This window comes from Notechis scutatus, chromosome 6, assembly GCF_049901735.1.
Source record: "Notechis scutatus isolate UNSWTSFEM ecotype Mainland chromosome 6, rNotScu1.2, whole genome shotgun sequence".
Lineage (NCBI taxonomy): Eukaryota > Metazoa > Chordata > Lepidosauria > Squamata > Elapidae > Notechis > Notechis scutatus.
The window spans coordinates 10,018,999-10,044,095 of record NC_142014.1 but is presented as its reverse complement, the minus strand read 5'-3'; the positions used below and the strand labels follow the sequence as shown (position 1 = coordinate 10,044,095).

Sequence of the window (25,097 nt, the reverse complement as noted above, 5' to 3'; positions counted from 1 at the left end):
CATCTCTAGGGATTTAACTGCTCTTCCACAAATCAAATTGCTCTTCTATATCCATAATACATTGCTTATAACTTGACACTGCCTGTCAGCTCTTCAAGGTGAGCCAGATCAGGAAACAGACATTACAAAAATTTCTAGACTTATACTTTATTGATAGCAGCTCTGAGAATACAATATTGAAGAGCTGCCACCATTTCTATTTCTTTCCCTGCTGTACCAAAGAAAATCAAGATAGGGCCATTTTCATGGGGTAAGCTCAGATTTTACTATCAGTTATTGCATATTTTCTTTAAGGTCATCTCTGCACTTTTCTTTACCACCTGCTTGGCTCTCATCATCAAAATTCTTGGGGGAATTAATCTTTTTCAAGGCTATTCAAATTACCAATCAAGATCAGAGAGTCCAGGCTTGCAGGAACAAACTCTAATTAATATGAAAGCAATATACATACATTTGTTTCAAGTTTGACCACATCAGCCTTATGGTGGTGAATGACAGTGCACACGCTTCACTTCATTTGGAAAGACACTCCTTAGAAATTTAGACTGTACTTTCTGTAATATCAAGGTTGTCTGCATTTGCCAGAGGCATGAAACACTACACAAAAATAATTGCAGATTTTAACTTGTTTTATTTGCTTCTTAATCAGCTGTCAAGCATGCACAACAGGGAATTTGGGAAAAAGTAAAAAAAAATCAGATTTAGTGTAATCAATCTTTGGTGATTTCTTGGTATATAATAAAGAATGTTTATAGCTCAGGGTTGACACGAGGGGTCCTTGGTGCTTTCTGACCTTGCTTGTTTTCTTGCAGACATTTCATTACCCAAAATAGGTAACACCATCAGTCCTAGTAAGGAGTGCAGTTTGCGTTCAGTTTATATTCTAGTGGCTTGCCTAGTGTATTGATGAGGATGGTCTTAGAGGTTCTTTAGTCGAACTGTTTGCTGTTGGCTTCTTTAGCAGCTTCTTGGGGTATTGTTTAATTGATTGTTGGTCTGGAGTTAATCTCTGCTGATCTGGGTGGATAAGAATGCCAAATCCAGTCTGAACGTTTGGCTGCCTGTCTGATGAACCAAAGTCAGGAGTTTCCGTGCTAAAGGTAAAAAGATTCTATGAAACAAAAATGAAAAGTATATAATTAGCATGATTCTTCCTATTCAAATGTTACAGTGAGTTAAACAGGAAAGTACGGTAGTGCAAAAGTGAGCTAACCAAGTCATAAACTTCTTAACGTATATAATTTAGATAAGACAAATGTGATAAATCAAGAAATCCCTTTGGCTTGAGGCTATGTTGTTGTTGTTTTTTTACGTCTTACAGAGAGGTGTTAGAAATAAAGAGGAAGAAGAAAAAAGGGGAGATCTGGTCCACTTAGGTTAATATTGGGACCTATTTGGAAAAAAAATATGAGTCAAAGTAAGCTGGATATGTATATTAAATAAATGCCTTGGGTATGACAGTAGGTTCTCTGGATTTTAATTTTTTATGTAAATTAATAAAGAATAAATAAATACTTATTAGTGTAAATAAGGGCGTAAATTGTATCAGTTTAACTGTTGGCTAAAATGAAGTAAACATCTAATAGAAAATAGTAAAGTTTGGTGCATATATACCATATTTGCCGGCGTATAAGACGACTTTTTGCCCTGAAAAACATGCCTCCAAGTGGGGGGTCGTCTTATACGGCGAGTATATAACAAAGGTCGTCTTATACGCCAGCAAATACGTTGTTGTCACTCGGTGCAAGAGCGACGGGGCGGAGCTCCGCAACTTGCCAAGCCCCTTCAAGCCCAGCCGGAGTCTCTCTTCCTCCTCCTCCCCACCCACTCCGCTCGTGCAAGCGGACAGGCAGGCTCCAGGCTTTGCCCCCATCCCTCACCTCCTTCCATCCCCCTCCACCCCCCAGTGGCAGAAACTTCGCCGCACGTGGGGACGAGTGGAGGGTGGGAGAGCAGCGACGCAGCTCAAAGCTGAGAAAGCGCCATCCTTGCTTTTGTGCTTCGGGAAGAGTTCGTGTTTTTGTTTTTGTTTTTCTCCCAGGAATGGGATGCTGCTCGTGCGATTTTCTTTGGGAAGTTTTCTTCCCGGTTTCAGCCTTTGCTCGAATCCTCCCCCTCCCCCGATTCACTTCTGGAAAGGATGCTTGTGTAACTCTTTTCCTAAGCGTTGCTGGGGTGGAGGGGGGCAGTGTGCAGCGTGAGCGAGAGGCTCTTTCCTTTCTCCCTGAGCGCAAAACCGTCTGCCTTCTTCTCTCTTGGACCGGACCGAGCAAGGCTAATAAGATAATAATAAGATAATAAGATAAGATCCTAAGCGCGTTGTGGAAACAGATCTGGATCTCATTGGAGAAAGGTAGCAAATGAATGAACTGGACTTTTGGCAAGTCTCGGGGTAGGAACTCGACGCTTTCTGGAAAGTTAGTGAGCAGGAAAATAGACATCCTTTCCGCTTTCTCCCAGCGTGGGTATTTCATTATCCCTCCCTGTAAGAAGTAACAACCACAAAGCCAAGGGAAAAAACGATGCGCAGGAAAAAGCCACAGTAGGAAGCAAAGATTTCTCCCCCCACCCTCTCTCTCTGAAATAATTAATGTCGCAATCAGTGTGGTGCACCCTTGGAGACAAATTGGTTGGGGAGGTGGAAAGATATTAAGAAACAACTCGACTGTTTTTCGTCCAGTTTTATTTTTATTTATTTATTTTCCCCTGAAAAAGCAGATCGCTCAACGGTGTCACAAAGAAAGGGAGAGGAATTGAGTGCCAGCCTGAGAAAGGCGAAGCTGCCTCTCTAAAGCATTTTGGTGGCTTTGTAAGTTTGGGGGAAAGGGCGGGGGTGTCAATCAAGAATTATATCCAGAATACCCCAAGTGTTACAACTTACCGTATTTGCCAGCATATGACTTTTCTGCCCTGAAAAACATGCCTCCAAGTGGGGGTCGTCTTATACGGCGAGTATATAACAAACTCTATATTTTGAGTGGAAATGTTGGGGGCTCGTCTTATGCGCCCAGTCGTCTTATACGCCGGCAAATACGGTAAATAATAAAGTGAGATTTTCTTCTTTCCATTATGTAGAATCATCACATGAATATGGTTATTAACAAAGGAAACATAGATAGGACTGCGATGGTAGTGATCCATAGAACATGCTGTACAAGTAAATCCAGTTGCAGAAGAGAAGTTCTCAGATTTGCAGTATTCTTTCTTCAAGATTTTTTAACAGAGAGTTTAGGGCAAGCTGTAACTTAAAACTCTTTATTGCATCAATAATTTTCAATAGGTCATTCTCACAGTTCCACATTTTATCTCTCCACTCCTCTTCTGACCCCTTGCACTACCTGTCTGCTTCAATGTCTGCAAGGGCTTTACTACTACAATTCACTTGTACCAATAGTATATTAAATGTCATCTTTAAAAACATTTTGTTCTTCAGGTGCCTTTGGGGGAAGGGCAAAGGGCTTCACTGGGAAAAAGGAAGCACAAAGTGATGCTGGTATTTCTCTGAAATGTCACATCGTGTTGGGATAATTAACTTGAGGCTACCAAGGAAAATATGACTTGGACTCCATACTAGAGAATGCCATCACAAGGTAACAGTGGACACATATAGCCTCTTAATTCAACATGGTAGGCTGGCTGCTAAGGTCATCAGCTAGGGGCCTTCTTTGGCCTAACCCCCTCCCCCCTTCCTCTTTTTCCAATGTCTCCGTGTTCAATTCATAACATCCTGGCTTCTATCCTCAACAGTGTAGTTTTCAGAAGCAATGGATCTAGTGAACAGCATCTAGAGAAATGTCTTTGCGAATCAAACATAATGTACAACAAATATTTTTCATGGCCATAGGTACTTTCAGATATGCTAGAAATGCAAATTGAAAATACTTTGACCCAAACTATAGTGACTTTACAAGAGCAAAAAAAAAAAGTATTACTGTTTCATGCAAAATGAAAAACTACAAGCCATATTTCATATATCACTGCAAGAAAATGCAATGATGTTCCATACTTCTAACTTTAGATCAAAACCCAAGATAGCATGTGACTCTCAGTCATATTCCTAACTATAACCAGTAAGGCTTTAAGGCAATTGGCTCACTTATCACATACCAATTTCTATGCTTGTGTAACATGGACACTTTTGTGGTGAAAATATTTTGTTTCTACAAACATCATAACTTATATTGATGAAGATGGGTTTGTGTGGTTGTTTAAGACTATAATGAGCTAAATGTTATACAGAATACAATTTTCCTCTTCATTTACTTTAATTTATTCTAGTTGTAAATGCAGTCACTTCCGTGATTATGGAATAAGTAACTCTGTAGGATCAATTAGTACACTTCAAAACATAGAACTAAGAATTGTTTAATAACTAGGGGCCAATTTTATACTGGTAGATCTCTGCATTAGTTTTCATCACACATTTTAGCCCTAATGACACATCTCATTGAAGTTTACCCCATGAGCCCTTTTATATTTTATAAGATATCATAATTCTAATGCCGCTGTGATCCTTAAGTCAATTCTCAGTGGATTACTCTTCTGCTTAGGCAACTGTTACTAGTATTGTCCAGAAATATTGTTCCAAATTTCCAGTGTTTTTTCCTGGGGAAATAGAATTTTCTAGGACATTTTAATACATTTTAGGATTTTACAGAATTTCTTCTGAAAATGTTTCTGAACCTTTTTGCTATTTCAAAGTGGTACATGATATTGTGGATATCATTTTTTCTACCGTTCATCTCTTTATCACTCTGAAAATCCACAATTCACAATGTGGAAGTTCTGGGTAGGGATGAATATCGTCTGATGCATTCCAGAATGGTAAGTTGGGAATGAATGCAAAAGAAACAAACCAACAAAAAAATCCGTCTCCTTCTTAATCACTTGATTTTTTATTCAAATTACACAACATTAATTCAATTGCAATGCATTTTTAAGAATCAAAATAAAGTAGTAAATTACTAGATTTATTTGAAAAATCTTGGCTATACACTGTTGGTTTTTCAGAAAAATCTTATGCAAAATGTATTACAGTGCATTTCCCAAGCATGAAGTTTTATTTCAAGAAGTAATTTTTAATATTTTAAACTCATATAACACAAAACACCCTATTTGTATCTACATTTGCCGGTAATATTAATATCATCCTTGATATAATTATCCTCCAAAACACTTAAATATTTCCATTTGTCAGTCACAATGAAGGATGCAATTTTTAAAAAGTTGGGACAAATCACCACAGCTATGAACAACGCAAAAGTTCTTTCTAAAAATCTGGCAATATCAAGTTTTTGAAAATATACAGATGCTGTACAATGGGGATACTATAAACAGTGAATAGTCTGTAGCTGAATAAAACAAAATAGAATTTGTTTAATTACAACTGACATTAACTAGCTCATATAGAGTCATGAAAGTGCTAAACTTCTATATGCCTGTTAGAAACAGATGAAACATTTTTATCCCTTACAGTGGCAATTACTGAGAAGGACTACTGTAGGTAGTGAGTCTGCATAGCTTAATCTATATATCTTTATAATTAACAAAAATATACACTAAGAGTTAAGGGCACTCAAATAATTTATATAAATAGTTGCCTATAGTGAAATGCAATGCATGCTCAGTTTGAACAAGCTCTTTACAGTTTCACTATATATGCACAAAAGTTATTTGTGCTAGTTTAATCACCTAGCAATCCATTTTTCAGTTTTGATCATCATTAATGAAATGGAGATACTCAAAGAATGGTAACAGAAGAAATAGTCTGTAATAAATGTTAGAAAAAACTTAAACAAAATAAAAAATTACAACATAAACATGTCATTCATTCATTCATTCACAGATCTTGATATGTCATTACTCTCCAAGATAAATAAAATAACACCCTCTATATTAACTTTACAGCACCCAACCTATTAATATTTAATACAATGCTTTAAATATCTCAGAAACAAAATATTTAATTCTTGCTGATGTCTCCTCTGTTTTGGACAAACATTCTCTACCTTTTTTTTACTCATCTTTAGAGTTAGATCAAATACTTCCTTCAATTTTTTTCACTTGTGCATTTTAATTAAAACTAGTGGGATTTAAGTTGGGAAAGATCATAATAATTCTTTGACATTAAAACCAGAAATCTGTTAAAAGTAAGTTACAATCCTTTGAATTAAAAGCTTTTGCAACCTATGGCATGAGTTTCAACAAAAATATCTAGACAATTTTGTCAAAACTGAGAAGCTAAAGAAGTTTACAACAAATAAGTTCTTGAACTGGCCACTATGAAGATGTACCCTAACTATTGGTTTTGCATATTAAAAAATGGCATGACAACTCACATCTGGATTGTTGCCAAAAAAACAATGGATATGAAACCATAAAATATGAAACCATGTACCCATAAAATTATTTTACTTACTCGATAAAATACCTATGCAGGAGGAAGTTATTAAGAAAATTATGGACTGTGCTGAAATGAGTAAATTGACATTTGAAATTAGAGAACGAAGATAAACAATTTTATATGATATGGGATTTGTTTTACCAATGGTTGGACAAAAAGACATGGTAATGTAATAGACTAGATAATTTTGCAATAGAAGTTTAATAGATTTATATAAAATATAATATAGACATATATAACTATGGTGGTTTGACATTGAAATGAGACACAGGGAACTGTCTCTGAGAAAAATGCCAACCCTGAGAGAACTCAGGTAGCAGTATTTATTGAGAAAAAACACAAGCAAAATATACAGTATGCATATTCAGAAAACAATGACCTCAACAGGAGATTACTTCACCAGCATGAGAACACACAATCTTGGAAAGTCCCAGATGTTACCTTGCTAGGATGAGATCATACAGCCACGGAAAGTCTCATGGGAAAGTTTGGAAAGTCCCATGAGAAAGCACAACTGTGTATCTTGTACCTTGAACTTTCACCCATTTTCCTATTCCTTCTAAACTGGCAGAATCAAAACAGAATGAGGCACTCTGAGCAAAGATACTCCTACCCCCACCAAGAATGCCCACATCTTCCTAGACTTACTGCTAGTTATACAAAGGCCTTACAGAAAATGATAAAATGATCAATAGGTTATATTACCACATTCCCTCCTTTTTTATTTATTCAAAGATAGGGGTGTTTTAGTGGCATAGTACACAGTTCCCTCATGACCTGATCCTCACGCCGGAAGACTGAGGTACACATTTGTAATAGATTAGGAATACATTGAATAAAACAACATAATAAGATACATATAGCAATAATAATAACAACCCCTTGCAATAAGGAGCGAAACCATGATCCATCAGGAAGCCAGGACCACAGACTGTCCCAGAATGATGCATTAAACCCATCGGCTCCAGATTGATGCTGAGCAATACGATCTTCCATGTCCTGAACAGTTTTTGTAATGTTTGGCTCATAATTATGTATAAAAACACAACAATGTGAATGAATTAAAGCACAAACTCCTCCTTGAGCAGCTAACATAATATCTAAAGCATATCGATTTTGCAAAGTAACTGTACGAATTTCAGACATTTCTACATTAATCATCTTAATATTCTTTATAGTATCATTAAACATAGCAACAGTAAAATTATTTAAAATATGAATATCCCTATAGTTCATAGCAATTCCCAAAGGCGGATAAGACCTCGAGAAATTTGTGTCCATAGATTACCTCCCATGGTTAGGATCTGGAATTGCTCTGTTGTAGCACAAGACAACTGTTTTCTCCAGGTTGCATTCTTTATTAAATCTTTTTCCTCAAAAGGCACTCCATGCAATGTTAGTCCTTCTCCCACTCTCCCAGGAAGGTGCATACACAACCAACAATTGGTGATGTTCAAGTTTTTGGCAGTTGAGCGCAAATCTTTAATGTAATTATTATCTGTCCACAAATCATCGCCCAAATCTCCGGCACGCTGAACATGCTGTCGCTGCTCTCTCCGCACCCGAGCAGCCCAAGACAGATTAGGCAGAATCAACAGGATCAGGAACCACAGATGCACCATCCTGCTCCTCCGAAACTTCCTTCACAGGTGCCTGCGAATGATCAGGCCGAACACACCGACCAGGAATCCAACGAATTTGACCAAGATGTTCAACTGCTGCATAACCACGTCCCCACGTTATCAGCTCAGCAGGAACCCATGCTGGATCCGGAAGGAACCGCACCAACACCCGAGGTCTCACCGCATCTGTAGAAGGAGAAGAAAAATGCCTGCTGGCCGCGCTGGGGGGTTACCAGACAAATTTAAAAAATTTAAAGTATACAAAGCTAGATTTAATTGATCTTGAATCGCGGAAGCCCCAGGAGCTTCCCTCCTTTTTTATTTAATTTAGTCAACATGGTCTTGAGCGTGGCATTTGAGCAACAAAACACACATTCACACGCTGCTCCAAACATCCTTGTAACAGCAAAAGCAATCTTAAAATATCAGGTGATATTCCAGGAGACAAATAAGAACCTGCTACAAAGGGTAACAAATTATACACATACAATGAATCCACTATTAAATTAAAATCCTGATTGTGAAAATTTTGAAAAGCCAAAACTACAGCAGCAAGTTCTGCCTGCTGGGCAGACTTCTGCTCTGATGTCACTTTTGTATGCCAAATTCCAGATTTATCTTTCCAAACACAAGCACCAAAAACTTTCCCTCCATCAGTAAAAACTGTAGGAGCATCTGATATGCCCAATGGTATCCTTTCTTACATTTCGGGCACACTGATTTAGGACGAACACCCTGTCCCATTGATCTCTTATACTGCTGACTTTGACCCCCTCCAGGAGCCCGACATTGCGCTTTAAAATGTCCAGGCTTCCCACAATTGAAACAATTCCCCTTTTGAGCATGTCCTGTTTGTAAAGCCAGAGCTAAAGTTTCCATGTTAAAAGACTGACTCCCTACCTTTCTACATGCATTAATCAAATCCATGATTTCTCGCTCTCCACTTGCTACCAGTGGATTTAAAATCTTTTGCAATCTGTGTTAGCTTGTTCTACTGCTAACTTAAAAAGCAACTCTTTCTGGGCGAATTGATTATCAATTTGTCTTTCAATAGCCAATTTCAGTCTGCTAATGAAATTTTCATAGGGTTCATTGTTCCCTTGTTTGATGTTAGTAAAGGTCTTCTCACCACCTTCGCCATCAGGGAGAGACCCTATGGCTTGAAAAATTATTTGTGGGAGAAGAATGAACCCTTCCTCAGGCATACCATCTCTCTGTTGTTCCACTGTTGTAAAATTACCAGCTCCGTAAAGCTGATCTGGGGTAACATTTGCTGTTCCCCTCTGGACTGCCAGCTGTCTCCATTTCTGATCTAACACCAAATATTGAGCTGGAGTTAAAATCATATTCAACAGAGCTTTCCAGTCAGCCGGAATCATTTTATTTCCATAACCAACTGCTTCTAACAATGTCTGAGTATATGGCGTTCTAACACCATATTCTTTTGCTGCTTGCTTAACTTCTCTCAAAATTCTGAGCTGTAAAGGCTTCCACTCCCGCTGCGGATTTAATGCAGCATCCATGACAATTTCCACTGGATTAAGTTGAACTTCTACTCCAAACTCCACCAAATCATCTCCTGATAATTCCCCTCTATTCTTTGCTTCTTGAATAGCTGCAGTAACTGCATCCACCTGAACCCTTAAAGGTAAACTCTTATCCTCTGACAAAGTATTTCTAGCGCGGACAGTCCCCCAGATTTATCTGGAGGTGCCGTCGGCGGCAACAAACGTACCGCATGGTAAAGCGGCAAACCTTCTTCGGGGGTGATAGGAGCGGTTGTTCATAAGTAGCTAACGCATCCATAATCACTCTCCAGGTTAACAAAATTGAAGAAGGGCACGAGGTTCCTCGTGCAAAAATTTCCCTATCTTTTTCCAGGACTCTACTTTAATACTACCTCCCTCCGGATATGACTTAATATTTTTCCAAACATACTGTAATAAGTCCTCAATTTCTTTCTTTCCTACAGCACAACCCCTACTGCCAATTCCAAACCCAAAACTATTCCCAATGATCCCTCTCAATTCCCTGATGTGCTCTTTCTGAGCCTTCGAGAGATCTCCCCCATACTCACGAAAAGAATCTATCTTCGTCCAGCGAAGAAGATGAGGGCCAGTCGACGTCCGCGGCGATGAGTATAGGATGCGGGAAACGATAGCTTTCCAAGCTATCACGTCGGGGTCACCATTTATGGTGGTTTGACATTGAAATGAGACACAGGGAACTGTCTCTGAGAAAAATGCCAACCCTGAGAGAACTCAGGTAGCAGTATTTATTGAGAAAAAACACAAGCAAAATATACAGTATGCATATTCAGAAAACAATGACCTCAACAGGAGATTACTTCACCAGCATGAGAACACACAATCTTGGAAAGTCCCAGATGTTACCTTGCTAGGATGAGATCATACAGCCACGGAAAGTCTCATGGGAAAGTTTGGAAAGTCCCATGAGAAAGCACAACTGTGTATCTTGTACCTTGAACTTTCACCCATTTTCCTATTCCTTCTAAACTGGCAGAATCAAAACAGAATGAGGCACTCTGAGCAAAGATACTCCTACCCCCACCAAGAATGCCCACATCTTCCTAGACTTACTGCTAGTTATACAAAGGCCTTACAGAAAATGATAAAATGATCAATAGGTTATATTACCACATATAACCATTGGATGAAAGTATAATATAAATTTTAAAACAAAATTTGGAATATCTCATATACAATGATAGAATAAATAGTTTAGTCACGGATGATTAATAACTGATAAATATATAAGCATATGTTAGTTTGAGAATGTGAAAATTGATATAAACTGTAAGTAATGACTACAAAAGTGTTGTGACTGGAAGGTTTGAGCCTGCTGTGAGCTTTGAGTCTGGTGTATCAGAAGACCCAGGTTTGAGTGATGAGGAAGGTTTGGCATTGGAATTGGAGCCTGCTTTAATGAGAGATGCAGACGTGAGCCAGGAAGATGAGGGAGTGTCGGAATCACCATCCTCTCCAGAACCTTCCACATCAATCATGCCTCAGGTGTCAGCAGCTGATCCACAGAACATACCAGAGTCCTTGAGTGATGATCAAACAGACGAATGTTGGGTTGATGCAAGAACTAGACGCAGGTTGAGACATCAAGCACAATTTGAAAGGAAACTTCAAGTCAGAGACTAATTAGAGAGACTGACACGCCCCTTCAAGGAATATAAGGAGGCGTGTTAGCTAACGATCCTTGTCCGGATCAAACTTCGTTAATTACGCTCGTAGTCTGGGAGAAGCCTTCTGTTTACCTTTCGGCTCTGAATTATCATGTGGCTCCTTATCTGGGTTTGAAGACAGCTTCTGGGAAAGCTGCCAGCAACGACTACAGAGAAAAGTTAACTCTGTTGTTCCTGATTTTGTTTTCTCGTGTTTATTTCTTTGGGACATTTGGACTCTCACCTTGTGGCTATAGGTGAGACAGAACAGCAGAAAAGATTTGTAACCAACTGACACACTGTATGTATATAAAATGGAAGATGGTTTTATGTTTTTTATGTTTTGTTTGTATATATTTGTCTTAAAAATAAAATATTTTTAAAAAAATTATTTTACTTACTGTTTTGTCAATGTTCGTTTTCTAATAAAAGAGAAGTTCTTTCACTATGAATCTTTCCTCCTATATATGAAAGCCATATTAGGTCTCCAGAAACCTTGATTAAATTCCCTATTCATCCATGAAGCTATTTAGATATCTCTACTTCATCATTACTGACTCTGTTTTACAGAAGATAAAAGGATTGGTCTCATTCTGGAGAACACTCTTACAGAAAGATGGGAGGGAGACTTTTTAAGAATAGCATTTGAGCCCCCACTATCAATGCTCACTGGTAAAAAAAAAATCAATTTGCTTGGCACCATGAAGCTTTTCAAGATATGGCAGTCAAAGAATATAGGGGACTAATTGTCTCCTTCTAATCGGCCATCTCACTGACAATAGATAATAGGTTCAGAGAAAATATGTAACTGCAAGGAAAAATAAGGCAGCGGAAATCATCCAAAGAGAGAAGCCCTGTGAAGATACGTGCTGACAAATATTTTGCATGTCAACTTTTCTTAGGAAATCAGTCATTCCCTTCCCTTCATATAATGGAAGAACACAATTCCTAGACAGAATTCCTTTCTGCTCAGTATGCAGCCTTAGAGTCAGGAATATTACTATGAGGAGAGATGGGTGGAGCAGAGTTGGGGCATGATAATCACAATAACAATTGACATTGTAGCAAAATCTCAAGACCCTACTTAACAATCAATAAAAAAGAACAATATGACAATACTTGTTCTAGTATTATCTCCTTTAGAGTTAAATATAAAGATTTACTTATTTTTGCAAATATGTAGGTGGTTTTGATTTACTTTCCAGATTAAATATTTAAAAAAAACATTCTGAAATATTAATGACTGTCTTAATGTGTGTCTCCTGTTGGATGCCCAGAAGAAAGCAGATTGATGAAGAAAAGCATGGATCATTGACCACTGCTCTGGAAGTTCTTCTCAATTCAAAAGTGCAATCAATGTTACATTAATGAATGTACAAGCATAAACAACCATGACATCCTACACAAATGAACTGAAACACTCTTCTTCAATAGTCACACTGTCAAATCTAGGAAGTGCAATCAATGTTACATTAATGAATGTACAAGCATAAACCACCATGACATCCTACACAAATGAACTGAAACACTCTTCTTCAATAGTCACACTGTCAAATCTAGGAATGCAATTCTCAAATTTAGAAAAATATAAAGAGCTACATATGTATTATGGAAATGTCTGTGTGTATGTCCACATATATATGTCTTAACACACATCCACAAAAACATAAAAATATGTACAAGAGTTCCTTATTAGAAAGAATGAGTATCAAGATGTATATCATTTTTATGCATCTCCTTTTCAGAAAAATATTTTCAAAAATACGAACAAATCTAATTTAAAATTATAAAAATAGAGAAACTACAGGAAATCCTTGACTTACAACTACAATTGAGCCCAATTTTTTCTTGTTAAGTGAGATGTGTATTAAATGAGTTTTGTTACATTTTGTGACCTTTCTTGACATAATTGTTAAGAGAAACATTGCAGTTGATAAATTAGTAAAATGCTTGTTAAGTGAACCTGGATTCCCCATTGACTTTGCCTGTCAAAAGGTTGCACATGACTTTGGGACATAGTAGTCGTCATTAATATGAAGCAGTTGCCAAACATCTGAATTTTAATCCCATGATCATGGGGATGCTACAAAGGATGTAATTGTGAAAAATGGTCATAGGTCACTTTTTTTCAGTGCCACTGTAACTTTGAATGGAACTGTTGTAAGTCGAGAACTAGCTGTTCTAGAAATCCCTAGCCAACATTTTTTTTCTTCCCTCTACTGAATCCTGCTTTTGGCCTATCATTTGCTTTGGACATGAGCTTTCAAATGGATCCAGTGCAAGATGGCAGACAGTGTTTTTCAAACTTTTCAAACTAAGATGTATAGATTTCAACTCCCAGAATTCCGCAACTCAAATGGCTGAAGGATATTGGGAATTAAAGTCCACATATCCTAGACATTTTGAGACATAGAACCAAATACTGATCTGAGAAAACTCAGATAATACTTTGTCACTTTCTGGCAAACAGATCAAAAATGCCTTCTAAAGTCATCGTTTTGATATGTCTGAATCTGCTTTTCATTTCTCAAGCTTACACATAGCTTGGCATTATCTTGTCCAATAACAAGTGTCCTGCTGCTCTTAAAAGATTGCCCTTTGTGACACCATCTATAACCTTTCTCTCTAAGAGGAGCTACTTTGCAAATGTGGCCTTTCTCTTGAAATTTTAGCCATTGTGATAAATCAGAGATTAGCTACTTTTTCTAGCACCTCAAATTTCTTGAAATAACCAAGTCTGGTGAGTTTTTTAGGACTCTTCAGCTAGAATCTAATCAGATCAATTAGAAGATCACTGAAATCTTTTATTTTAGAGATTTTTTTAAAAAAAGACCTTTTCGGACAAAATTAATTTTGGGAGCACAGATACAACAGATGCTCTGGTACTTGCAGGGACCTGCTGCTAATCTTTTTTTCCAGATGAATGTGTCTGGGAATACATTAATGTTTTATGCATCACCAGGTGTCCATTGATGTCTTTTTCTGTGTTTTCCCATGTGACAGAGAGTAATAGATGATGTCATGCCATTGGATTACTGTCTGAACTGTAGCTGTATATGCAGATCTTCGGTTGTTGCAAAGGTTTTTCACATTAAAGAGAATAACTAACTCGACAACCTGAAGTTCTAATCTGATTTCAGATAGATGTATCTTGATTATTAAGTTAGATGCCTCCCTCACATTCAAATAGATCTGGATTTCTTTTCTATACAATGTTAGGACAAAAAAGGTTAACTTCTTAAGCCAATTTAGTATATTTATTTTTTAGAGTTTTCTTGCCTTAATTATATATGTTATTAATTTATTAGATTTGAAAAAAGCAATAATATTTTATTTTAATTTGATAAATACTTATGCACGGCTTATTCAGACACAGAAAAATAACCCATGGCATTATAGAAATTAAATTATGTAACTTGCTTTATTACTGTACTGCAACAAGTGAATTTCAGGCATAATGTTAGAAATAAAGTAAGTTATATAGTATTGATTCAAGGGCAAATTGTATATTTCAGCTATACTACGGTAACAAGGCTGTCCAATTTGTTACCAGATTTTTTTTTTCTGAAAAATAACAGATTCAGTGAGGTCTTATGATTATGGGAGAGAAGCTGAAAACATTTTTACCTGATGATAACATCATTTGACTCTCTCTTTTCAAGATAGCGTACAATCTTTTCTTTTTCATCTAATTACATTATTAGTTCCCAGAAAGGAGTGGATCCATTCCATTTCCATCTTGTTCCCTTTTAAGCTGTGACTGATAAAACATTATATAAAAACTACCTAAAATACTAAATTGGCTCCAAGCTATTCAGTGGACTCTTCCAATCCCAGCACATTTATGAAAGAAAGATTAAATGCTCATCAGAAAATTTCTTTTACCATTCCATACCAAAAGACCAATCTCTTGATGGTTTTACATTCTATATCAGAATAACCATCTTTTGGTGCCTTGAATAAATCCAGATTGAACTTGTACTTCCATGCCACATTCTGTAATTCAATCAAACATGGAAGCATTACAGATTAGGTGGTCTTTGATGTATGACAACAATTGAGATGTTGTCATACAATTGAGATGTTGGACAAATTCATATGTGCAAGACAAATGTCTCTAATAGAGGACTAGCTCATGTAAGCTACTGAACTAGCAAATCAGGAACCCATATCGTATGAAGAGACTCTCAACCATCAGTTCCAGTCAATAATATTTGTGATACATTTTTAAATATTGTTGACTGAGTTTTATGTTGAATGTATAAAAGAGACAACAACAACAACAACAACAATAATAATAATAATAATAATAATAATAATAATAATAATAATAATAATAATAATAGAAATACAGATGAATTATCATTGGGAACACAACATGACAGATATCACAGATGTTGAAAATCGAAGCATACAATTTATTGACTCCAGAGTCTAAGAAAAAGAGCTGGAAAAAAAATCACAAAATGTCACAACCTGGCCATCGAAACTACGTGATTATGAATGAAGCATGTAACAGTGATACCCATGCTCATCACCAAGAATTTTACAAAATACATCAAGAAATTGCAGCTTCTTGCAATAACACCAGTGGAACTGCAAAAACCTGTGCTATTCGGAACATCATACATCTTAAGAAGGTCCTTCTTAAGAAGGTTCGGAACATCATACATCTTAAGAAGGTACCCAGGATGTTGACAACCATCCGTATCAACTATCGGCGCCAGTCAATGATATTTGTGATACATTTTAAAATGTTTAGTTGATTGAGTTTCATGTTGAATGTAATAATAATTAATAATAATAATAATAATAATAATAATAATAATAATAATAATAATAATAATAATAATAATAATAATAATAATAGGTTTCTTATCTCACTAACCTTCATTGCAAGCATTTTTAATAATGCCTAAAAAACAAGTATTCTATTATATTGCATTTTTTCCCCTTTTTCTTCAATACTGGAGGAAATCAGGCTCCATATTCCATGCACCAAGAGTCTGATTTATCAACTCCTCTGAACTCTAGTCATAGGCTTGTTGTAGTGCAGGGGTGTCAAACAGGATTTCTTTGAGGGATGGATCAGCACTGTGGTTCTCCTCTGTGAGCTGGCCATGTGGGGCAAAATGGAATAGATGCCTCCTGAAGCATCCTGCCTGCCAAAATGGGGTTTTGGGGGCCAACATGCAGTCCCTATGTACCCATTTTTGGCCTGGACAGCTTTCTGCAGCACTCTGTTGGCCAAAACGGGGTGCAGGGAGCCATGCACAGCTCCCCCATGCCCCATTTGGGCCAGCACAATGCTGCAGGAAGCCATCCAGGCTGAAAACTGGGTGTGGGTTGGTTGTGTGGTCCACCTGTGCCCTGTTTTGGCTGGTAAAATGCTGCAGGAGACGATCCAGGCCAAAAATAAGGTGTGGGGAGGCACGCATGGCCTCCCATGCCCCGTTTTGGCTACTACAGTCACTGCAGGCTGTTCCTTTGTTATCTTTAGGCCAGCCCTGTGGGCCACATTTAAGTACCCTGTGTGCTATATTCAGCCCATGGGCCTTGAGTTTGACACCCCTGTTGTAGTGGTTAAGGCATCAGACTAGAAAGTAGGAGGCCATGAGTTCTAGTCCTGCCTTGGGCAAGCCAGCTGGGTAACCTGGGGCCAGTCACTTTCTCTCAGCGTTAGGAAGGAAAAGAAATCTGCCAAGAAATCTGCAGAAACATGTCCAAATAGACTCCAGGAAGTAACATAATTGAACAGAAGGAAAAATAATCTGGAGCAATAACTGCATTATAACAAGTAGTCATGACGCACATCATGGTATGTGATATATAGCAACATGATAAAGTTGAAAGAGAGGTTTATTAAGACAGGAAATGTATAAGGGACATGCCATTAATTTCTCTCTAATTAACAATCTTATTACAAGAATGAGAAAGGGAAGTTTCTCTAATGGCAATTTATGCACACTGACATAGATGGGATAAGTAACAAGCAGCAAATAATAGATGGCTACCCAAATTTAAAAAGTAGGATTATTTATGTCTCTAGCTCTCTCACCCATGTACTATTCTCTTACAAAGACCATAAGACAAAACATATTTATAGGTTTCAAGTATTTTTTTTTTTCTGGGAGAGCAATCTGTAGCACAGAAGTAAGATGTGGCAAGCAATGTATCTTCAAACTGTTGAATGCAAAGTTTTGTGGAAATATTTCTGAGCCATAAAATAACACCAAAGCAATCATAGAAGTGGATACTTCTGTCCCTGAGCAAAATGGTACATGGAGTGTAAACTGAAAAGTAAAATGTAAAAAAAAAAAAAAAAAAGTGAGTGAATAGTTGATGCCTCCACAAAGCCCTCATAGCCACCCCATGTCAATTCTTACCCCCTCGGGACTGATAAACTCAACCTAAGGTCTACCTTATTTTTAGCACTGCTTTAGCCCTTATTCTTGTTATGCCTATGATCCATCCTAAGAGCCCTCACATCCAATAGTAGAGTGATTTAAGCTTGTAGATTTCTGGCCAAAAGCACAACTGAAAGAAAATGGGCTGAAAAAGAGTTTTCATCTGTCCTACAACTCACAAGATCGACACCTCCAATGTGGAAATAGTGTTTAAAGATGATCATGCTTACTGTCAGCATTCAAGATCTTCTACTACTGCTTTGCATCTTTTGGCTGCCATAAGTAACGGGGGGAGGAGGGGGGATAACGTCTGGGAAGAGAGCTGGGGGTGTTACATTCTTGTGTGGTGTAAATGAGGAGAGGGGGGAGTATAAATTCCTGCTCTTAAGTTTCTATTTCTCGCTTAGCTTTCTTTTCTCTACGCAGCTGCAAATCTTTATCAAAATATGCCAAGGTCAACGGACAGAGGCCTCATCACCACCTGAAGATGCCCACATGATCATATTCACAACTTTTAATTGGAAGAATCATTTGAACTATGAGAGGTGGGAATGTTTCCAACACTTTGTATATGTGATCTGCGCGCTTAATTTCTCAGATTCAGAATTCTACTGATGTTACCACTTCATTTTCAGTAAAAGACATCTTTGCTCTAATCTAAAGAGTCTAAGTTTTTCTTTCTTGAATTTTGAATGGAGCACCACCTGACATTATTCTGAATCTGCCACCTGACACTTACATGTACCACAAAAGGCCCAAGGACTGCCTTCAAAGGAGCAGAAATTTAAGGGCATGCGCAAGTGGATAACATTCCTGTGTCTCCTGGCTACAAGTTTATATATGTGCAGAAATTGCCACTTTTCCTTAAGAACCATCTCTCTAGTCTTGTCAGAGACTTGTTTTTGTCTTCTTGTCATCTCCAAGTGTATCCACAGGCTAAGATCGTTTTAGACCTTTTAATATTTGACCTTGAGCCTAGTATTCTTTTTGGCCATTTTTCAATCCACTCATGATATGATCTCTTTCCTCTTAGTCCTCCTCCTCCTCCTTTTCCTCCTTCTCTTTCTGAAAAAAAGAATACAAAATCTTGGAACTGAGAGTGGAATTTCCAACCCTCATTTATAATGAGTTCACTAAGAAGGGTTCATTCAATTTGAAACCTTTCTTCCCAAGTGTCTTGCCCCTTGGCCTGAGTTTTAGATTACAGGATAAGAAGCCAGTGGGCTCGCCTTCTAACTCTCAGTCCCATCTATTTCTGTGGCGTGATCTTTCACAGGAAGATGCCAAAATCTGATAGCAGAATGATAAAAGGTCAAGTGGGAATGGCAGAGAAAATGAAAGATAAAAAGGTTTATCATACTTGGCCTTTCTTTTACCCCCTTTGGTTATGATTTCACCAATGGCTGAAATATAAGATTCATTTTAAACAATCTTGCTGCATCCCCACCTCCTTTCCAAGCCAGCAACAGAAACTTTCCATATGCTATTGGAAAACATAATCAGAAATAGTCTCCCCTGGAGACTTTTAGAGAAGTTGTTTACCCAATTTCTTTACCTGAAAAAAATGTTCTCCAGAAGTTCAAACAAATATTTGAACTTCTGAGGGGCTCTAGTCTACGTTAGTTCAGATGGTAGATCTGAATCATATTCATGCTTTCAACTAGCACATATTTTGTTTGATTCAGACTAGCACCAGGAACAAAGAAGGGAGAAAAACAGAGATTGTCATTGTGCCAGTTACCTTTTTTTTTTTTTAATTCTGTGCCATTTTTTTCCTCTTCCTCTTCATCATCTTCCTGAATCTTCCATTAACTGAAAAGAAGAATAAAGTATTTGTCTCCTCTCGCTGCTTTTTCTGCGAGGATAAATGATTTATCCATTTCAAAACTGATAAAAAATTATGTCTCTGGAGTACTTTTTCCATAATCCTGAAATGTAAGCATGGGAAAAAGTTTCCTTTTCAGCTGAAACTGAAAAGTGGAGAGTAGGTTGATTTTTGACAAATTAAAACATGATTTTTTAGGCAATATTTATTAATAGTTTAATATTTATTAAACTAAAAGATACAATATAGGTAGATATATATATATATTGCAAATTAATCTTTCTTTGAATAATTCATCTTCACTTAAAAGAGAATTTATTTCTTCTCGGGAAGACTATTAGATATGCTAATGTTCATTTTATAAGATTTATATATTCAGATATCTGAAAGTTGCAAAATAAGAAAAAACATATGGATTTTCCCAGAGGGAAAAAAAAAGTTTAGTCGAAGAAATTATTCTGCAATAGTATTAGATCATTTTGCACAATATATTCATTATATTTTCCTTGACATTTTGAGAATGATTTCAGTATATTGTAATTATTTTCTGATCACTTGGACTATGCAAAACTAAAATTGAGCAAATAATAAAAATAAAATAAAATAAAATAAATGGAATTGGGAGGGAGAGAGGAAGAGACAGACTGTATGGGTTTTAATTATTTTTGTCCACTGCTTTGGGACAAATAGAGAAAGAAAGAAAACAATATGATAAAGAAAAAGATAAGAAATATGTAACAAAGTGATTTCCAATTTTATTGCAACAAGTGTAGAGAAATTCGTCACTCCATGTAGGGTTACAAACAAATACCTTTTCATTCCATATCCCATTCTGTATCTATGAGCAAATCCATAAAACATCAACTTTTTAATCATGGTTTCAGCAAAAAGCCTGTAAAGGGTTGCCAGAACTTTGCAAATAAATGTCTTATTTTAACCTTGATCAGATAAATCAACTCTGCACTTCTTCCTTTTACTTCTAACAGGTTATAAATCTCTTTAAGTAAAGTCTTAATCTTTAGTTCATTCAAATATTGTCAGTAGGATTTTATTTCTCTTCAGTTCTTTTTATCCCATTGCACAGTATTCTTTGAGAGGTTAACAAGTCTTTTATATATCAGATAAGAGAATATTTCCCAAACCATTCTCTTGATTTGTCATTTGTATTTCTCCTTTAATGTATAAAACTTCAGCCAGTTTCTCTTGTATATCCAATAAAGCATCTGTTTCCAAATCATTCTCTTGGCCAATCATTTGTAGTTCCACTTTTGGTACTTTCTCTGTCTTGTCAGACAAAATTTGCTGCACACCTGTCATTGCCTCATTGACATCTTTTGGACATAATCGATTCGGAGAATTGACATAATTACTGACACTATTGATATTGTCCCAGTAAACCAATACCCAAAGCTGGCCTGTATTTTTTCCCTTCTACTTAGAATCTTTAGCCCACTCTAGTCTCTAGTTTCTAAAATCATACAGTTGCTGATCATGAGAACCAGAGTTTTATTGACTATTTATTTTTTAATATTAATTCCATTGCTATTATTTATATGAAGCTCTTCGCTGTCTGAATATTCTTCTGTAGATACATATAGTAACTGCAAATTTATTTGGGTTGGAATCATGTAAATCCACCATCTTCTATTAAAAAGAAAATCTCCAATATTAAAGAGAAAACCATTATAAACCCACTTAATTATATCCTGAAGTTACTAATATGAACTGAAGCCATTAACAGCAGGTTAACTGCAATTTTTGTTAAGTTTCATTAAATTTTGTTGCAGCAGAAAATAATCTGAAGTAAATAAATTACTACTGGAATATGAATAATCCAATGTCCACAATTACTAATTTTTAAGTTTACACTAAAATATGGCAATATTTTATATATAATTAATCATTGAACATTATTGATTATCAAGACTACATTATTTTTCTCATTACATCATAGTTCATTGCAGCTTATTCAACCACTAGTGGTTCTTTTCTTGTTATTGAGATCCTGAAAAGTTAAATGATCTGTAATATAGGAAAGAATTAAATAATTCAACACTGTTAAACATCCAACTGCACAATACTGGACTAAAGTTAGTTAATTAGCCTTGGTTATAATTCATCTAAAATTCTAACTACAGAAAGCTACCAACTCTCACTTCTAACTTATTTTCAGTGACCTGTAGATCAGGGGTCTCCAATCTTGGCAACTTTAACACTTGTGGACTTCAACTCCCAGAATTCCCCAGCCAGCATGAACAGGGCTAGGGAGAACTTTCAGGTCAAAGAGCAAGAATAAATTTTTAGGACCTCATGGCCCATCTCTGGTTAGATTTAATACCTTCTAGAGTAGGGTTCTTCAACCTTGGCAACTTTAAGGCTTCCTCAGCAAAGCTGGCTGAGGAATTCTGGGAGTTGAAGTCCACAAATCTTAAAGTGGCCAAGGTTGGAAACCCCTGCTGTAGATAGAGTGTATAGTTTCAAGATGAATCAAATATTGCCTTATTGAAAAGCAACTTGTGAGGTAATTAAAACATATTCTGGGTAAATTGTGATGTTTTTTTTATAGGAAATTTATTGATCAAATTACAGAAAGACCTTTTACAAATGGAAATAACTATTGTAACAGTATGGCAAAAACTGGCCTATCAAATAATTTGTCACTTTCCCTTGGAGGTGTTGGTGAAATATATTGTCAAAGCTGTCTTTGACAAAACCAGCTATGATAGAAGAAACACGTAACATTCCAGGTATTCATTCCACTTTTATTATTATATCTCCTAAGAAGGAAATTCACCTAGTTTGATCACAGTAAGAACCAGTGTTCACTTTTTGATACTCCTCCAAAATTGATTTGGGGTATTATTGGCCATCATCTTTCATGGGAAAAAAAAATAGGATATGAACAATACACATAACTAAAAAATGGTATAGAGCCAGAAAATTCCACTAAAACGTTCATTGTAAAATAGCATGAAAACAAAATAAAAATCTAGTAGAAGAGATTGATAAAATTTAAAATGCCAGGGAAACATCTCACGTTGGGGATCTTGGGCCACAAATAGGAAAGGATGAGCTTTCCAAAATGACGGGTCTTGTTTCATGAGGTCATTGTGAACATGTCAATATTTTTCATTGTGGCTGCATTTCTGGGAAGAAGAGTTTCATCAAAGGGACACCATGGTAGAAAATAACTTTTGATTATAATATCAAAAGTATTATGTCACATAAGTGAATGTAGCATGCAGTGCCATTTTTACTGATGGCAACAGCATGTCTTTGGAGCATCCAGCAAGCATCTTTTGCAGCTGTACTAACTTGTGATTCATTAGGAAGAGAGAATAAGAATTACATTTAGAAGAATCCAGGCAATGCAGGAGCTCTGCCCTGTACTGCTTCTTTCCCACCATCTACTCCGTGCACTATGTAGATCTATTTATCTAGTACATTAGAGGTAGAGATTCTTGATTCAGAATACAGCTGGATTCATGGTATTCAACAAAGTGCTATGGTTTGTATTTGCAAAAAAATTAACTTGGCAACCATCTGCTATTATTTCTGTAGAGTAAAGGAAAAAGTCAAAGTCAAAACTTGGGAGCAGTTGGAATTTGGAAGGAAAACAGACAGTTCTGCTTTGTGTACACCAGGGATGTCCAGCATTGGCAACTTTAAGACTTGTGGATTTCAGTATCCAGAATTTCCTACCTAGCCATATTGCAATTTATTTTATGAATGAAAGAAAATATACACGTCCAAGGATAATGTTGTAGGATCCAATCTGGGTCAGCCCCCAAGACCAGAGCCACATGAAGCTTGACATAACCCTAACCCTAACCCTGTGCTTTATCAGTTGCTGGAACCTCTGAGAATAGGTACCCCTGTTGGGGCATTACATACTCCAACTCTTAACAAGACCTTTGGCAAGGACACTCCCGTAATATCTCATTTGACAAACACAATAATATCTCTGTACATCTATATATGCAATATCACAAAGACTGCCACTTTAAGCCATTACCTTCAAGCATCACATCATACCAATCAAATTTCTTTGAAAAGCCCTCTTCGGCAAACTCATCTTAACATTTTTAGAAATCTTAAACACATTTGCCTAAAAGTAAGTGCCATTGTTCTCCATAGGGTTTATTTCTAAGTAGATGTTAATAGGATTGAACTATTGTAAAAGCACAGGATCCGTTTAAATTCTGATCACCCTGCTTAAGAAGGATAAATTGACATTTGTACTAAGAGAGCAGAGGAACACTGATTTATGCAACATAAGGGTACAGATACTATGCATTTATCTTTGTATTCAACAGAAACAAGAATAGCCAGAATCCAGGGACTTAAATGTAAAAGAAGGCAGAATTAACAGCATTTCTTTAAGGGTGCTAGAATAAAATATTAGGTGGCAGCCACTACAAATCTTTATTTCCCTTTGCAGAAGGCAAAAAGTTGCACAGAAAGCAGCTGGTGACATTGTACTCACTGCTTCCTGAAGACTAATTGAGAATAATAAAGGGGAGAAATTTTTTATGTAATATATAGCTGTACACATTTCACCCCAGATGCTCATCAAACACATCTGCTCTTTGATGCCAATAAACAACCCTTCTTCCAAGCTCCTTCCTTCCTCCAAAATTCATCAACAGCCTGGAAGACAAAGAGACATAAGGGAGGTACAAATCTGAAGCTTGTTGCTTCAATTACAAGTCCGTTCACTTACCATTTGAAACACATCATTAGAGGTTACTCACTTTACCATTCCCAAAAGGAAGTCCGTTCACCAGCTGTAGCATATCCTGGTATTCACATCATGCTAACTAAGGCATGTACTGTAGCTGAAATGGTGTTTTCTGCAACCTTGAAATTTGATTGTTTCTCTCTCTCTCTCTCCTGCCCTCCCTCCCTCCCTGCTCCTCCCCCTCCCCCTCTCCCTCCCTCCCTCTCTCTGTAACTTATTAATTTGTTGCTGGTATTGCTCACATTGGAAAAGGAAAAGCATTTAAATAATTTTATAGCAATTTTCTGTGTAATACATACATTTCCATAGTTGTGAAACAAGGTAGTAGAGTTTTCTATTTCCTGCTAAAATTACCCAAGCTGATAAATATTTAAGGAATTATAAGGACAAGTTTAAAACCTCACCAGACATGACTTATTCAGCCTGAATGAAATGGAACAAAAATAGAAATCCTTGAAAGTTATGAATATGTTTTACATGCTTTCTGTGGATCAAATTAGGATTCAATATTATACCATAATAAAGAACAGGTATACTTCACTCTCCTTTCTCTTCCTCCTCTTTATTTAGAGTTTGGAAAGAAGATGGAAACTAACTAACACAAAATAAAAAAGAAAGGAGAAAAAGACTTCTGGTTTGAGCTTCTTTGGTGATGGACCGAAATCTGCGATTGTGTGCTATTTCGATCCATGCTCACCACCGGAGCGCCCTGAGCCAGCTGGATTCAGGGCAAAGACACCACATAGAGGTGGTGAAGAGGGGGGAGACTGCCAGCAGGGTCGAGGAGAGCCTCACCTCTACTTCCCAGCTGGCCATTACTCCCTTTCCCGAAGGTGGTTGCAGCGGTGGTCAGAAATGGCCACCTCAAAGAAGAACTCGACCGGAAAAGAATGTGCAGGAGGAAGA

General features: G+C 36.9%; 2 long non-coding RNA genes across 2 annotated transcripts in view; one reads left to right on the top strand and one right to left on the bottom strand.

Moving 5' to 3' along the window:
- Positions 1-25,097, top strand: part of LOC148130117 (uncharacterized) — a 166,879-nt gene that overhangs the window by 4,627 nt on the left and 137,155 nt on the right. The window lies entirely within an intron of this gene.
- Positions 644-24,317, bottom strand: LOC113413013 (uncharacterized). Its single transcript, XR_015750201.1, has 4 exons — positions 24,205-24,317; positions 23,937-24,100; positions 18,594-18,684; positions 644-1,111 (listed from the first exon to the last, which is right to left on the bottom strand). It is a non-coding gene; the product is annotated as an uncharacterized LOC113413013 (long non-coding RNA).